General features: G+C 37.5%; 1 long non-coding RNA gene across 2 annotated transcripts; it reads right to left on the bottom strand.

Moving 5' to 3' along the window:
• Positions 1 to 763: 763 nt before the first annotated feature.
• On the bottom strand, positions 764 to 15,931 carry LOC103153986 (uncharacterized). Of its 2 annotated transcripts, none has more exons than XR_477871.2 (3): positions 15,651 to 15,931; positions 12,509 to 12,627; positions 764 to 1,142 (listed from the first exon to the last, which is right to left on the bottom strand). It is a non-coding gene; the product is annotated as an uncharacterized LOC103153986 (long non-coding RNA). The 2 variants fall into 2 exon arrangements; XR_477870.2 differs by lacking the exon at positions 764 to 1,142 and adding an exon at positions 4,039 to 4,338.
• Positions 15,932 to 16,397: the final 466 nt, after the last annotated feature.

Genomic DNA, 16,397 nt, shown 5'->3' with positions numbered 1-16,397 from the left:
ACATGCTTTGATTTACTTGCATAAGGGATGCCGTTGTCCAGTTCTCATTATCCTTCAACTTTTAGATGCATCCCTTCTCTAAAACACCTGAATCATATGAATGGCTCTTTATCAGGCCTCTCCATAGCTAAACCACTGTGCTGATGAAGTCATTCAGTTGACATTGACGTGTTGCAGAATCGATGTATCTAAAAGTTGCAAGACACCATAGCACCGCAAAGAAACTATTCATCCTCAGGGAGAACATTGAAACTCCACATACCCTCCCCGGGAGGTAAATAACCCAAGTGCAGCACCAATATCTACCCAAGTTCTGTTACAGGGAGCAACTTAAATGTTAGTGTGTGAAATCCGGGGCACTTACGCTGCTTCTGTAGGATTTTAGATGTGAATTTGCAGTCGGGTGCTGCTGAATAAATGAAATTGACTAACTGATCATCTGCAAGTTAGCGCCTCTGTTTAAGCAGGATGTCTGAAAGTTGCTGGTTTGGAGCAATTAAAAGTATGTTAACACAATGCCGGAGAGAAAAGAAATCAGTAATGATCTTTAAAAAGCCATTCTTGCTGCTCGTCGATATGCCATGAAGTCTAATCCTTTTGTCTTCTTTACCATTGGAGACCTCTCAATATATGTCAATTTTTTAAAGGAGTTCCCCCAAAGGCCAGATAATGACTAGACAATCTTAAAATTCACAGTACACAATTTCATGTTAATAACAAACATCAGTTGATTAAGTAAAATACATTTAAAACATTCACTTAAGTATAAATGAAATGGATGTTTTATTTGGAAACATTAATTGAATTGGCACACAAATATACACTTGAGTGATTTGATGTCATTATGATGTTGACCTGTTAGCTATAACCGCTTCAGCTCTTCTGGGAAGGCTTTCCATAAGGTCCAAGATTATGTTTTATTGGTAAGGAAAGACACTGTTGTTAGACTAGGAGAGCTGGCTCACATTTTCCACCTTCGTTCGTCTGCATGTGATCTATCAGTTGGAGGTTACGGCTGTGCAGAAGAGTCAGTCTCTTCCAGATCAGTCATCCGTTTTTGTGCTGTGGTGCACATATTGGAAGAGGTGTTGGCAAAAGCTTTTCTCACAAAGCTGGAAGCAGGATTGTCCAATATTTCCATTCTGAAAAACATAGCCATAATTACCTTTATGCTAAACTTTAATCTAGGCAAAATGCCATCAGGCAAGCAAATCCCAAACTCAGACTCATACATTGGATTGTTATATAGACAAGCATGAGTTTTCATTGTGGATAGTCTGTCTGCACTGTTCTGGAGTCTACAGGTTGTGGTCTTTGTACTTGGTGCCAGATCAAGTTTGGTAATCTGTAGCTGCCGACTCTGCAGAAACTTGTTGACCTGACCCCACTCTGTCATTTTACATGACCTAAACTTTGAGGCTGACTCGCTATTGTTCCTAATCCCTTCCGCTATGTGTTAATACCACAAACAGCTGACTGGAAAATCTAGTTGCAAGGAAATTTTATCCATTGGACTTTTTACACAGGTGTCATCCTATGATGGTACTGCACTGAAATTAAAAGAGCTCATGAAAGCAACTTTCACAAGTCTTTCACAAAATGTCTGCATGCCTTATACATTTATAGCCATCGATGTGATTGGAACACCTTCTTTCAATGACCTGGTTCATTCTTTTCCTTTGTTCGCTTTTGTCCGATCACACCTGGATGTTTATTAAATCATTGGTTTTGTTAAGATTATACACTGCCCAGTTTCCTTTGTTCTCTACCAAACTGTTAACTTGACATTATCTTGTCTTACCAGCTAAGTGTATAGCTGGTAAGACAATATTTATGTACAGTTGTGACATGCACAGATATTTTTATTTCTATCATCCATGTTTGTTAGTTCTTTCCAAGTCTACCAACCAGTTCATGTGAGTATGCCTATTCAAGTAACTTTGACTTAACATACCAGTTAATCTTTTGCAGACTTGTTATAGGCTACTAAAGTGGGCCATCAGGTTTAAAACTATACTGATGCAAACTAATTTTAACATTTTAAATAATTAATTATAGACGTTCTTAAAACAAGGTAATTACATCAGAGAGTACTCTGATGGGTCAGTTTTGCTGTTTCCCAAGTCAAGATAAAGGATGTGGGCTGGAATTATTTTAAAAAGGGGCAAAAGCAAGAAAGATTGATAATATTAACTATATTTTGTTCCAAACATACTTAGGGAGTTATCTGCACATTTTATGTTCTCCCGTAGCAACATACCTCTGTCCAACAGCTTCCATCCGCATGGATTATTAAGCAAATTCTGATTTGGTATCATAGAGGCTTGTCAAAAATCCAATTTCTACTTTCCTAAGGATTCGCCAACACGATTGCTACTTCAACAAAATACTGTCCCTGGCCTGAAGAACTATTTTTTAGGGGCCGCACAAGAAAATTGTTCATTACCAGGCAACGTGAACAAATAAACTGTATTCCACTGCTGCAGAGAATTAATAATGGTATAATACTGAAACTTTGCTCACTGATCTGCTGTGATATTTCGCAAAGGTAAAACACATTTGACTTCGGCAGTCATTAACTTGTAGTATCAGCTGAGCGAAGTGCAGCTCTTCTGTCATTGTTGATTGAGTGGAACATAAACCAAAAAGGCTGGTATTTCTTATAAAAATCTGTAATCTGTAATTTGTCCCAATGATGAAGGACATTCTCCTTCAGCTGTGGATTCTTCCATCCTGTATCGTCTTCCCAGTATGTCACTGCCTCCCCACACCTGCTTGTGCACACATACATCCGTTCCTCCTTGTATGTCCCACTGGTCGACTCTTATTTTACCGGCGTGTGTGCTGGCGGGTGGGTTAATCCCTAAGGATGGGGCCACTTGTTTTGACAACTCCTGTGAAGACCAGTGTCTCTCACAACAAAACACAGACTGGCCAATCACCAGCAAAATGTCGGCCCTCGGCTCACTCTTCCACCACCCAGAGGAGGATCAGGTTGCCTTTACAATATGCGGCCCATTAACTCAGAATAGAAACATCCTAAGCACAGCTATGATGATCCCCTTTGTTTGCTAAGACAATGACATTGATAAAAGACAAGCCACACTCGTGGCTCCTGATACAAGTGAGTGTAAGGTTACAAGTTGCCCAGTCTAGAGTGATGGGTCCCCTAAACAGACTTCTGTGTGGTATAGCTTTACACTGCACAGTCCCCTCGGGATGAAAAGACACCTGCAGGTCAATCAGCATAAGGACACATGCACGCTCTTTAAATTACAACCAAGAGGGCCGCCAACTGCGTCAAGTCAATCAGGTATTTTGAAGTCATCATGCCACAGGTACGCCTGACAAAATACTGAAAATGAGATGAATGTGTTCTGATGTCCATGTAAAGAGAATATAGAGGGGTTCTTAGTGTGGTTACATTGGCTGGTAAAATAAAAAAGATCAAGTGTGTATTCTGGAAAAAGAATCAAGCAGCTGTGGCTGCACTGTTATGCTATATATACCTGTATGGTAGAGCTTTTCACAAGATATTACATTATTATAAAAATTAAGAAAATGTATTTAGCTTACATATATTGTTTTAAGATAAAAAAAATAAGTTAAATCATTTTGTGGAGTGAGACAAGAGTCAGGGGGGGAATTTAACTCAGGTGAATTTAAGTACCCTGGGCCTAGAAAGTCCCTTTGTGTGGTTTTATCAGTAGAACTACAGATAAAAATAAAATACAGAATAGTAATGTGTAAATTACGTCATAAACCTAGAAGTTAAATCAAAAATAGTTGAAACTAATAAAATCATAGTAGCATTTGAGTGGCAGAGCTTAGAAATAAATTCAGGATCACCTTATTATGAAATATAAAAACTTGTTATGAGATTTATATCCCATTAAAAACTAAATATCTTATCTTAGGGCAGATTTTGGTTTTATTATTACAATATATATAAAACGCTTCTGATTAAAATAAAAAATGAACAAGAAATGTTGTGTTAGCGAGATAAAACTCATCTTGTTATGAGAAACTGTTTTTTTTTTAACTATTAATTCATTCATGAAATACACACATACACATATATATAGCAGTGCTTGTAACACAGCTGCTTCAAAAACATATACAGCAGACTACCAGAAATAGCCATTGGTCTAACTATTCCTCCTGCAGACTAAAACCACTTAGGCCTTCTTTTTCAGTGTTGGAATTGAACCATCTCAGACAAACGTCCTTAGTCTCTCTTCCGTTGTCGCTTTCAGTGCCATTTTGGTCTCGAGGCAAATTCACCCTTGAGCTCATGCTGTCCCCTTCATCATGCAACAGTCCAGTCTTTCAAAACCCCTTTGGTAGACATAAATATATTAGCCAAATCAATGTTGAAGACGTAGTGTTCAAAGCGTATTAAAAAAGTAGACACTTTTATTCCAGAAATTACAGTAATTCCAAATGGTAATCTGTTAAATTACCTGAAAATATGAGCACTTTAGAGGCAAATTGACCAGCAGGATTGTAAAGATAACAGATAAACTGATGATTGAAGCTCCTTTCTCATTTAAAAAGACATTTTATGAACACAAACTTGGATTGCATGGTGGCGCACTTGTTAGCTCTGTTGCATTGTAGGAAGAAGGTTTTGTTCAAGCCCTGTGACCCTACATAAATAAGAGGTTCGACAATAGGTGAAACGGCTAAAGATAGAAACTCACCTTTGTCCTGGTAAGAACTGGAAATCTACAAAGAACATTTTAATCTGTTTCATGTGTCTTTAGAATTAACAAAGTAATGGTATATAGATGAATATGAACAAAGATCATCACAAATGGCAGGACTTCAGTTTGTCCAGTACTTTGTTGACAATGTCAAATTGTAGGAAACCACAGCCATAATTTGTCAGGCATTGGACAAATTGGATGCAATGAATGTAATCTGAATACAAATTCAAAAGCAGCCCTTTTTTATATATAACTTGATGTGAATCTCCATTCACACAAAATGCTGGTTTTAAATTTAAAAAAAAGTGTAGCACTTTTCAAAAGAAAAGCAAATGAGTGATGATCTAAATTCCCCCGAAAACCTTTCAAGAGAGCTGAAGTCATCACTATTTTATAAGGAATTTAAACTAAAATGGCTTGAGACATTGTGGAGTGTAATTGCAGATAATCTTAAAATAATTCTGTTAAATCACCATGAACAGAAATGACAGAACATAAAAGGTGTAGTGCCAGGAATTGGTTTAAACATATCTTGCTTTTATAGTAGTCTTGCACTATATTTCATACATTATAGTTTCCAATTTAATACAGCAATGTGCCACTGGAAAACCAAGAAAAACTCACCAGAGTAGAAACTGCTAAATTCTGAAAGAATAGGGATTATTGTTTTTTGCAAAATATACTAACTGAAGTTGTGAAGAAACAATCGCATGCTTTAAATAGCAGTTCAAATAGCATCCGAATTCAAACTTTGTGTTTGAAGTCAGCTTGCGTACAGAGTAAATTCGAGCCGTTTTGGAGGCTGGGGAAAACTCGCAGCTGATTAACCTACCAGGCTTTATCGGCTTTTCACACACTTTTGTTATTGGTTTCGACCAATAAGATGAACATTGAAAGAAACACATGGCTACTTAACATTACCACCACAACGCAGTATTGCATTTTTTTTGTCTTTTGTTTTAGCCTATCTTCAAAGATGCTCTATATATGAACTGCTAACACAAATCAGTCTGAAAGATTAAATTTCCGGTCTGAGGAATGGACCACAGACTTTGCAATTCAGTAACCTTTCCCATCTCCCACAGTTCCTGCAGCTAACACCCCAGCCTACTAGAGCAACCCAAGCCAGTTTCCCATTGGTTAGCCCCAAGGCACAGAGGAGCATATCTGTAGCCAACCTTGACGTGCTAAACTAGGACGCTGAAGGGGACAGAAATGGGAGGAGAAGAGTGCAGGGGAGTGAGAGCGTATGGAGGAGGGAGAGAGTTTGGGGGGGTGGAACCAAAAAAACGTAATGAAAAGCTCCTGAAGGTGTGGCAGGAATAAGGAAGTGAGGCTGACGGAGGAGTGGGGGTTAGAGGAAAATGGGAATGGGGGAGAGGTGGGGAATCTGAGTGAAGATGGAAAATAGAAGTACAGGGAGGGAGAGAATGGGGTGGATTTTGGTCATTTGTACTCTAGCTCCATCTGCGCCTGGTCTCTGTCTCCTCCTTTTCTCTGTTCAAAAAAAAAAAGGAAAAATCAATACGCCCACGCTCTGATATATCCCCACATAAACCGAATCATTAAAAATGTATAATCAAACACCTTCATCATCATTTTTTATCACCGTTACCATCATCGCGAATGACAACGGCCACAGACATCAGTATATCCTGGACACGGCTGTAACATAACAACCCAATCAATGACCTTCTAATTATTCCAGTGTCGCAGTCAATTGTCCAGTTGAAGCAGTTCTGCAGCTTTGACTCACGAAGCACACACGGAGGCAAGACGGCCTGCTGTCAAATGCACAGAGCACAACTGAAGCGGGGCTGTTGTAAGAAGAATATCTGACTTCTCAGCTTCACAACTCAATCCAACTCAGGGTCGCTGTGTTGCCTAGTAACGATGGCACACCACTGACCTTATCTATGTGGTCATAAAAATGTATGAAGGAGCCCCTCCTGACCCCCCCCACCACATTGCTGTCCAACCACCTCCTTTCTTCCTATCATTCAGGCCATCCTACAACCACTCTACACCCCCTACTCTGGTGGGTGGGTGGTGGGAGGCTGAGATGATGCAGATTGCATACTATGAAACTGATGGATAGCTGTAAGAACAGAGGGACACAGTCAAGCGCAAAGGAGACTCAAGAGCGCTCTGCAAGGTGAGCTGGTGCACCAGCCCTCATCGCAATATTCATTCAGTGTGGTGTCTTCTCAGAGAAACAGAACTGAGTACGGGAATAACGTAGACGCCCTCCAAATATTGCATGGCAAGTGTGTGAGAGCAATTTGCTGGTGAGAGATGAGGTGTACCTGATCTCCATTCACTCATGGGAACAAAGAGCCAGGTTCAGTGCGTGTAATTGGAAAAACCTTGGAGATGCCCATCCTAATGAGGGAGCAAACTCCAGGTGTCGCATCGGATGCAACCTCTGGGAGTCACACTGGGAATGTGACACACACACCTGCTCCATCTGTCGGTCCTGTGATAGATAAAAGCAACTCCAGGGATTCTCTTCGCAAGGCAAAGTGGAAATAAAAAAGGAAATAGATTGAGAATTTAACTGCATCCGAGAGATTTAAAAGAAAAAGTGTCCACACCACTAGACCAACACAAAATTGGGATATGTAAGGTATAACTAAACAAATTGTGCAACATCTAACAGCTCTTAGTACATTATGAACTTGATAATGAAATATTTTGTAAGATCACACTACAAATGCCCTGAATTTTTTTACTTTATCAAGTCTAAGGACTTCAGAGCATGTTATGCTACAATCCGTCCTTCATCGTTTCATACACACAATGATAGTAGTAAGCTAAGAAGTCATCTCACCCCCACCAGCAGGCAAGGTGGGTGAAGTATCTTGCCCAAGGACAAAATGAGCTGGACAGATCAGAGTTCAAGCCGACAACTCACCGGTTGTATTACAGCACAAAAGCCTACCCTCCTAACCATAATCTCTCATTTCACAGAAATGAAAACATTTATAATGTCCATCATGAACAACTGTGGACAAGACGCCTCCATCTATGTTGCTCTGTTTACATCATAAACTCTGTTCCTCCAGGAGCAGAAAGGGATCTTTAAGGCCCCACTTAGTGGCGGAATTAAATTTAGGGGAACATGCCATTTCGCTCAGCCCATCTCACTCCAGTTATTAGACAGTAAAGCAATCAACATGGCGCCACGTGCCAATTCAAATATTCGCCCTTAAGCGTCCATCCTACGTAACATAGAAGTAGATCACATATAACTTTTGTGGGATATTTTACCATTTCATAAACTGACGTTTTCACTGAGAAATAATGAACAGGAATATCAGTTTGTCTTCAATCCTGTCGAGCCTCAGCAGACATCGTAGCTAAGGCTCAGGTTGCAGCATGGTTCATGCTGGGTGAAATGATCCACTATAATCTGCATTTGTAGTCCAGAACAAATGCAGATTGAGTAAATTGTATTAGTTTTTTACGTGACTATTCTTACAGTTAGCAATTGTAAGTTATAGTGTGGGTATAACTTACTCTTAAATTTGGATTTACTGATGAACAAATATAATAAAGTACGTTTCAAGTATTTTTAATTTAACTTGTCATAGTTGTTTTTCACAGCATATACAGCTCTGGAAAAAATTAAGACACCACTTCAAATGATCAGTTTTTCTGATTTTACTTTTTATAGGTATATGTTTGAGTAAAATGAACATTGTTCTTTTATTCTATGAACTACTGACAACATGTCTCTGAAATTCCTAGCAAAAATTTAGGATTTATTTTCAAAAAATGAGAAATTATTAAAACAATAAAAAAAGGCCATGCTTTCACATCTCACATAATGCAAAGAAAACAAGTTCATATTCATTTAGAAATGGTAATACTAATGTTTTAACTCAGGAAGAGTTCAGAAATCAATACTTGGTGGAATAACCATGAGGTTTTCAATGGGGTTCAGTGACGTGGTTTCTTAATTTGTTCCAGACCTGCATATGTAGATCATTCTAGCCTCATCCTAATATTTCTATTTTTTTTGTCTTTCAAATATTTTTTAGAACTTTATCTCCATATTTTCATTTTGTTAATTGATTTTAATATCTGTTCTTGGAGGGTCTAACCAAAATTTAGTTGTTTAATCTGACTAATGATGAAAAGAATTGATTTTATTTTGCAGGTTTCAATATCTCCATCTTAGTTAGTCCTTAGTCTACTCCACAATAGGCACCTGTGTGTATTCCTAAATCACTCTAGTTGATTTAGACTGATTTCTACAAGTTGGGTTTTCACAGGTTCCATGTGGGCCTCGGTGTGAATGATTACAGGACCACTTCATTAAGCATATCCCACTCGAGAGCAGTGCCCTAACAGCAACTCGGTAATGAGGATGTCCACAGCCTATCACCGCTCTCCCGCCCACAGCTACAGCAACATCTGCTCTGTTGCACCCAGAGCATCAGGTGGGATCCATGGTTTTTGAACAAACACTGAAAGCCCAAGTGTGTCTCCATTTGTGTGTGCAAGCTGTGGAGTAACTAGGGAGACTGGTGCGGGTATGACTAGTGCCTTGAGGAGCGCAAATATGGGAATATGTAACTCCCACCACAGCCTTTTCAGACGGCAGCCTATGTGACTCATATATGTGCCAGTAAGGCTTTTCCTCTGAATGAAAAAAACATATAGATACCCTGCAGAGGGTAGAACTACCACCACAGGGGCAAGAGTAAGTGTGAATAGCCTGTGAGAGAGTGCTATTCCCTTCATCATGCTTCTGCCTGCCTCAAGACCGAGAGCACAAATTCATTTAAAAGTAACAATCTTAAAAGACACATTATCCAAATCATGTCTTCTTCATAAAGTTAGAATCATGCAGTGAGAGTGTCTCCATTAACTTACTGTCTTGGTTACTCCATTTAAACCTCATCTACACGCTCATCTTTTCTCGTAGAATCAGATGTGAATGTGAACACCTTGTTAGAGAGCTAACATGTCTGGGAGGGAAAGAATTTGAAGCAGCTCATTATGAAAAGCAGGCTAGCTGCAGCATGTAAAGAAAATGTCAAAACCATAAGAGTAATAAACAATGGCTGTTATTTAAAATATGAAAGAGCAAATGTTTTTATCATTGTCTTAATTTGTAAATCAATTAGCAAAGAGAAAAGCTAAAGCTACAATTTATCTGTTTAAACATTTGAATAAACTGGTGTTAAAGCTAATTGACCCCATCCACCCTGCTAATAAAACAGTATGCTAGATTGGATCCCGAAATGAGATTTGCCTCGGAAACATGTGGACAATCTGCCCCACTGTGATCCCCATTTACTGCTCATCCAGCTCTATCATGTCTGTGCTGTAATTACGCCGCATCCTAAACGGCAGCAGATTCAGCAAATCTCTCATCGGCATTATAGACTTACAGTGATTGGGCTACGGGGCTGATTATCGTGAGGCTCAGAGACGCTAAAAGGACGGGGAGGTGGGGTGGATTGCTGGAATTACAATACTGTTTCCGTAGTCAAAATAGTGCTGAAAGACTTTTTATCATTCTGTATCATAACATAAAAATGTTCTTGAATAAAATCCGGTAAAAAAAAAAGAAAAAGATTTGCCTTCCAAAATCACCAAAATGGCAAAATCCAGATTGAAATCCAACTTGGAATCTGATTTGAAAATTAATTTTCTCCTTCCACATTCTGAGCTATTTTGCAATGAGAAATTGGTAGGAAGGAAAAGGTGGTTCTGCAAAGTTTTGATTCAGAGTGCCGATTACAAATCCATGCCACACTTTTCATATTTTAATTTGTAGAAAATCTAATTGAATTTCCTTCTATGTCACAATTATCCACTATTTTGTGTTGGCTTATCACATAAAATCCCAAGAAAACACATTAAAGTCAGGGGTTGTAACATGATTAAATCTAACAAGTTCTACTTTTGAAAGATTACATATGACCTACATTTCACCTCTAAAACATGGATTAATCCATATTCAGTGAGCAAAAACCTGCCCACTGCTAATATTAACATCTTCTGATGTTAATATTAGTCTTAATAGTTTAAACAGAAACAGAAACATGACTAATAACCACAGACAAACAGTCTCAAAGCCAAGCTAGACGGTTTGCATCTTTGTTCACATGGTGAAGACAAGAAGGACCTGGGAACATATGTGATAATGTAGAGTGCTCTCCTCCTCTTTATCAGCTGTAATGATCAGAGCTGTGAGGATTAGGTACCAGTGTCCCAGTAAAGAAGCTTTGTGATGCCAAATGTAGGACCACTGGCTCCCTTAATCTGCCTTATTTGTTCAGCCACATATGCTACAGCTTCTTCAGATTGGATTAAATGCGCTAGAACGGTGTGGAGCGCCTTCCTGTGGCTGAAGGAGGAACTGCATGGGAGACGCTGGGTAGCAACATAGGAAACAATGGAAAAGTAGATAAAAGGCCTAAACATAAAATAGAACTCTGTATCAAAAGTCCTATGAATTAAAGTAATGAAGCAAAGCTGTGACAAAATTTATACTGGTTGACAAATTTGTTTGAATCAACATTAAAACAATGATGCAAACTTTGCTCATTTATGTCAGCCTTTAATGCCAACTGTGGATAATCACCATTTTATTTCCTTATTGCAAAAGTAATTTTATAGGTTTGCTATATTGCACTACGCAATAATGCATTTGAAGTCAGACATGACGTGTGCCTGAAAACTCACTAAGCCTCTGACTCGTCAATTCATAACCTTTCCTTTTCTGAAAAGAGAAAAGAAATCTGAGGTTTGATTCTCACTGTTAGCTACAAAGGAGGTCAGGAGACAAAAAGAGTGGAGAAATCTTGTCGCCACCGGACACTGCACACATGATCACCCACAAGATTCACGGTGCTTCCCCTGTTTTTATACTCTCGGGCTATGGAACTAACACAGCCAAAGGGATGAAGAAACAGGAATTGTACCTAATTGGGTCATTCACAAGACCCAGTGCATGACAGGCGGAGCACCGGAAACCTATCTGTCACAGTCTCTCCCCACGTTATACAAGTTGTCCAAACTATAGGGATTAACTTCAATGAGAGAAGTTGAAATCATGTGACAGTGTATCTAGGGCTATCAGTGTGAGACACTGTTGTCTCTGTGCGAAACAGGCAGCATGGAGAAGGCCTGTAACATTGATCTCGCCTTACCACTGGGATCTTCTTCCTCTTTCTCTAAATGAAATGAAATGAAATGAAACTGTCTAAGGCAAAGCGGAAAGGAAGAATGTCTTCCTTTGTCGGCACATGGAAAAAAAAAAGGAATTCAGTTTCTGTTTTTTGTTGTGCAGATTAAATTGATGCGATGATGGAGAACATTTCCAACGGAAATGCAGTCGTTTACATGTGTTTATATGGAGCTAATGATTCTTGGATGTTATTTAAATAACCATCTTATGTGACTGTAACATGCTGTATTTCTATGGTTTGTTAGAAGTAATGAGATACCTCTTCAGAAAAATACATGTCATTTTTGTTGTGTTGTGAGTGTATTATATTTTCAAAACAATTGATAATGAAATGATAATTAAATAAAAATGATTATGAAAACATTACCTTTAAAAAATACACTGCATTAAAAAGGTTAAAAGCACATATTATGCCTTACAAATAGATGAATCGCATTTTCTCATCTTACAGCTATAATTCTTCATGTATTTTAATAACATGCAACAAAGAATTCCATAATTGTAAAGCGAAAGGAAAGGTATACAAGGTTTTCTCCATTTTAAAATTTTTAATATTCTCATGTAAGTTATAATAATACTTATTATAACTTACTTTCAACAGTGGCTTATTTTATATTCAATCAGATAGAACTGTATTCATCTCTCATGAAGGTTCCTCTGGGTCTTCAGTTTCCAGCAGCAGCATACTGACAGAGAAAACTTTTTAATCTCCTGTAAAAAAAATAAAAAAACACTATTGTGACTTGAATGTTTATCCTTTCATCAGATTCTCCCATTTGATTGGAGACTCTCTACATATCCTCTAGAGTTAACTTGAGCCTCTGATCTTCCTTTCTGACTGGCTTCATAATTTAGTCGGACAGCCATATCTTGATAGGTTCAATTTGTGTCCAATGTTTTCTATTTTTGTTTGATGCACTGATATAGTTTTGGATATTGTTCAATAACCACGTTTTAAACTTCTCCACAACTTTCTCCCTGATTTGTCTGCTGTGTTTCTTGGTCTTTGCGATTCTGTTAGTTCAATAATGTTCCCTAACAAACCTCTAAGGGCTTTCATAGAACAGCTGTAATTAGACTGAGATTACATTATACACAGGTGGACTGTTTACTCAGTTTACTAATTAGCCGACGCCTAAAGGCATTTGGCTGAGGTGGGTTTACTTCATACATATCAGAGTAAAGTGGTATAAAAACAAATGCACATCACACTTTTCAGATTTTTGTTTATAATTTTTTTAAAAGCATACATTATTTTCCCTCCAATTCACAACGACATATTACTTCTACTCTCAATGGAGAACAAATAATAACTCATAACAAGAAAGTTAGAATTATGACCAAATCTATACTGAATCATCAGTCATTCTGGTGGCTTATTAAAAATGCATAATATAATGCCAATTCTGTTTGCTTAATCTTTTCAATAACCAAGACAAGAACGTTTGATAGGCAGAAAATTTTAGTTTAACCATGCCAATCTCAATCTTACAAAGAGCTTTTTGCTCTGGATAGTCTGGATGATACATCTGTAAGGCTGTGTCCAGTTATGGCTGATTTTTTACATACATTTCTCAGTGACACATCCACTTTGCACCTACAAATGTATTTTAGACTCTACACTTCTTCTATGGCCCAAATTACTCAATTAATATTATGCACAAATATGCTAACACCATCAGGAAAAAGGTTAAAATTTAAAGAAAAACTTTGAATGGTGTGCTGAAAAAAACACAAGTAATTTGTAAATATTACTACTACTACCACTAAAAGTGATAATAGTTCATTTTACATTCACATACTTAATACATAATTTCTGATGTCTTAGTCTGAAATAAATATAAAAATGATACCTTAATCTTTTTTAAACTTTGTTTTGACACTGAAATTCTTCACACTTTGATACAACCAAAGAAGCAGAGTATATTCAATAAGAAATGCTTTCAGTCAAGCTAAATGGCAAAAATCAAAAGAAAAGTCATTAAATCAAAGCCAACACTGATTTTGTTGTGTGCGTGCCCGTTGACACTTCATCTCCCGTAAACGGCAAACACAGTGTCCCGCATACGCAAAAACGTCAAACATATCTTCACACAGTGTTTTGCNATAATAATAATAATAATAATAATAATAAGTCTGTGCAAATTGAAATTCCTTGGAATCTTCTTTAAAACCCCAGATATATATGTTCAGCGAGTACCGTTATCCGTACAGCCAAAATGAAAACTATAAAACTCATGTGCTCTTTTCATAAATTGAGCAAAAAATATTCCTCCTCCAGTCAACAATTCACTTATTCTATTGAAAACTGTGATGTTGAGTATATTTTGTCCTCATTATAGACCACAATAACAACTTTTATGAAGAACATGTTTTATTTTGGGAACACAATCTGATTAACAAACATAATTGTAACATACTGTCATAAAGACCTTTGTTCAAGAAAAAAGTGCCAAAATGCTGTTTTAAGTTAACAAAAAAGTACAGACAAGAAAAACATTTTACAATCTGATAAACTATAACATAGTTTTAACATACTTCTTTCAGAAGTTAAAACTTCTTTCATTAGGAAAGAAGCATGTTAAAACTTCTTTCATTAATGAAAGAAGTTATGACCAACAACATAGGAAAGACGATACTTCTTTCCTAATGAAAGTTTTAACTTCTGAAAAAAGTATGTTAAAACATGTTATAGTCACAGTTTTCAATAGAATAAGTGAATTGTTGGCTTGAGGAGGAATATGTTTTGCTCAATTTATGTAAAGAGCACATGAGTTTTCTAGTTTGTATTCATTTTGGCTGTAAAGATAACAGTACTTGCTGAAAATATATCTGGGGTTTTAAAGAAGATTCCAAGGAATTTTAATTTGCACAGGGACATTATTATTATGATTATTATCCTAATGCCAGAATTAATAATAAATACTTTGTGGCATTTCGATCTAGTAATGTAATTATATTGTGCTACCACCCCACGTGGGGTGGTGTTGTGTTACCAACCCACGCCACTAGAGGCAGTAGAAGGCCCAAAAAGTAAGCCGAAACCTACAGAATTTGTTTAAAACTGTGAGCTGCGCTGAAGTAAATAAAAGAGATAAGTTCAAATACATGCCAACAGTGAAAAATCTTCTTAAAATGAAGATATATCACAAATTTAAAAAGAAATTTAGGGCCCCCTACACTGGGCAAGGACCCCTTGACCTCCTTAGCTGCCCTGACTAATGCCTAAAGAAAATACGAGGTAGAAATCTTAACATTTTGAAAACAATTTTATTGAAACCACTGATATTTAAAGACCAACATTTGTGTAATATTTAATAAAAAATTGATCATACATGACCTAATTCAAGACTTTTTAATGGCGAAGAGAACAGGCAATAGCCACACGGACCAACGACAAGGACCAACGACACGGACCAACGACAAGGACTAACGACATGAACCAACAGCATGGACCAACGACATCAACCACATATGCAGCAAACACATATGCAACATAGACATATGCAACATCTACATATTCAGCAAACACATATGCAGCGAACGCATATGCAACATACACATATGCAACATCTACATATACATGCAACATAGACCAACGACATAGACCAACGACACATAGCAACGACACATCTACACATATGACTTCTACGTTTTTTTGATACAAATGGAACCCCATAGTGCTCAGTGTTTGCGGAAGTAAATGTGGATGCTAATAGTGGAGCATATCTTACGATTTTAAGGTTGTTGTCTGACAGGAGCCAGCTCATTAGCAACTCAATCCTCATTGTCGTCCAACATGGCTGATGATTTCTTCCCGCTTGCGTGTATCAGGACGCAGAATAGTGACGTTTGTCGAGTATCAATGACGTTCAGGTTGGACGAATACGATATACAGATTCAGGTCACGTTTGAAAAGATAGGTTATATATGTATCGGATTTAGGACCACATATCCAAGTATCCTGGGTCGCATTAGAACAAGTCCGATCTGTGTTGTTAAGACTGTCATGAAAATATCATATACAGGCAAAAAAAAAAAAAAAAAAAAAATATCGGATTTGGGTCACTTCAGGCTTCAGACTGCAAAGCCTAATTTTCAAGGCATCCATGCTAGATTTTAAGTTCAGAGTAAGAACCCTCATACTTTCCAATGCTGAAGTCCGAATTTCAGGTAACATTTATCCTGACTAAAAATGTACAGCCTTCAACCAGTCACACAGACAATATGTTTAAATGGCGAGTTTTTCCTTTTCTTCGGGACACAATAACTGAACGACAACATCATGTTCTACTTAAAAGAAAATCTTTAAAAAAAGAAAGAGAAAAAAGAAAAACACTTTAAAACGTGTTTAATGAAGTGGTGGTTGTTATTAAATAAGCGCCACCGCACAAAGCAAATAATATTGGATATATTAGTTTATCTTCTTTTCCAAACACAGCCTAAAGTAGTTTGTTGAAATAATATGTCACCGATCTCGC

Source organism: Poecilia formosa, unplaced genomic scaffold, assembly GCF_000485575.1.
Source record: "Poecilia formosa unplaced genomic scaffold, Poecilia_formosa-5.1.2 Scaffold369, whole genome shotgun sequence".
Classification (NCBI taxonomy): Eukaryota; Metazoa; Chordata; class Actinopteri; order Cyprinodontiformes; family Poeciliidae; genus Poecilia; species Poecilia formosa.
This window is presented reverse-complemented; position numbering and strand designations above follow the sequence as displayed.